Source organism: Myotis davidii, unplaced genomic scaffold (genome assembly GCF_000327345.1).
Source record: "Myotis davidii unplaced genomic scaffold, ASM32734v1 scaffold265, whole genome shotgun sequence".
In the NCBI taxonomy this organism is placed as follows: Eukaryota; Metazoa; Chordata; class Mammalia; order Chiroptera; family Vespertilionidae; genus Myotis; species Myotis davidii.
The window spans coordinates 2620564-2622687 of NW_006296627.1; positions in this window are offsets into that span (position 1 = coordinate 2620564).

The following is a 2124-nucleotide window of genomic DNA, read 5'->3' on the forward strand; positions in this document are numbered from 1 at the left end:
GCAAAAAAAAAAAGATAAAGAAAATGTCAGAAATAGAGATTGGCGGAGAGGCAGGCCAAGACACAGTGACGAACCCCCGCCCTGCCTCACGAAGGGCTTTAGACCCCTGCCATGTGATGGACCCGGAAACAGCCCTGGTCTGCTCCAGGGAAGGTCACCAGGACTCGGTCCCTTTCCCTCCCAGGAGAGCAGCCAGGCAGGGTGTCCCAGCCCAGCTGTCTCAGCAGCTGCAGCGGCTGCAGTAGCAGCAGCAGGTTGGCTGCTGGAAGGTTTCCTGGTGGCGGCTGCACCCCCAGGGTCCTCCATATGTTAGCAACCTGCCTCCAAACTCAGCTCTGTGTTTACACCCAGGGCGGATGGCATCTATTGTTGGGGAAAGGAAGCTGGCAATGTTTTACATTTCAAGGTGGCGTGGCCATATTTGCAGGTTGGAATTCCCAGGCACCCTGCAGTTCCAGCTCAGTGGAAAAATAAAAGCTACTGTTTTGCCTCCCAGAGATAAATTCTTCACAGGCAGAAATAGTGTAACTTTATTTCTCCTGAAGACAAATGAGGACCATAGAACCCAATATCTCTTTTTGCTTTGACTGCTGGGAAACTCAGAGCTGAATTGCAATGATTAATGCATTTATAACCAGCTTCTAAAAGGGGTTACTTACCGTATTTGCCGGCGTATAAGATGACTGGGCGTATAAGACGACCCCCTAACATTTCCACTCAAAATACAGAGTTTGTTATATACTCGCCGTATAAGACTACCCCCTCTTCCGCACACCTTCCACACACCAAATAAAAGGTAAAACAATATCAGATTTGATTTTAACATTTTAATTTATATTCAAATGCTTATGACATGCAGGAAAACTGTCACAAGGCTGTATGTAATCAAACATATACATAAAACAGTGCAAGTTTATTACCGGTAAACATACCGGTAATTCACTAAAGAAAACACACTCTATAGACTGGTACCGTAGATGCTTCTCAGGAACACAGGCAAGCAGCCCACAACCTAGAGGGACTGTCAATGATAGAAGTAAGATAACAAATAGTGTTGGCTGTATACAAAGCCTGATTTGATTGGTCCCTGCTCCCTGTTTGCCCGCCCTGTCACTATAGCAGTCTGGTCCACCCTTGCATCAGCATCTCCCTGGGACCTCACTAGTGCGCAAGTGCGAGCTCTTCAACATTCTAACAGGCACCATGATAGCGCAAAATCGCGAATCTTCAATGCATATGTAAAGAAATATACGGTAACCCGAATTTACCACACTCGCAAAATCGCACACAGCCAACCATACACCCAGTATGGTATCGCGATTCGTGATTTTGCGCTATCATACTGGGTGTATGGTCGGCTGTGTGCGATTTTGCGAGTGTGGTAAAATCGCATAACAGCAAAATCGCATAACAGCTGAGCATACACCCAGCAGCGCTGCTGATGCCTGAACGGTATGTGGAATGAAGTGGGCGGGCATCGGGAGGCCACTATGGCACGGGGCAAGCACTATGGGCAGTCTATCTGAAGTGTACCTGGCGTATAAGACGACCCCCCACTTGGAGGCATATTTTTCAGGGCCAAAAAATCATCTTATACGCCGGCAAATACGGTAACTTGAAGTCCATAGATTCCATAGGCTTTCTAAAGCCCCTGAAATGGCATGCAAAATTATTGTCTTAGTCAGCTAGAGCTGCTATAACATGATACCACAGGCATTATTCCTCACAGTTCCGAGGGCTGCAAAGTCCCAGATCAAGGTGCCAGCAGATTCAGTGTCTGGTGAGGGTCCTCTTTCTGGTTTGTAAAAGGCTGTTTTCTTGCTATAGCCTCGCATAATGAAGAGAAGAAGATCTGGCATCTCTTTCTCTTCTTATAAGGGCACTAATCCCATCATGGGGGCTCCACCCTCATGACCTCATCTAAACCTAATCACCCCCCAAAGGCCCCATCTCCTAACCCCATCACCCTGGAAGTTAGGCTTTACATATGAATTTTGGGGGAACAAAAACATTCAAGCCATAACAATTACATGTATATTTTTCTGGGGAGGGGTGTCTTCAGCTTCCTGAAGGTTCTCAAAGATGTTTGTTATGCCGAAACTGGTTTGGCTCAGTGGATAGAGC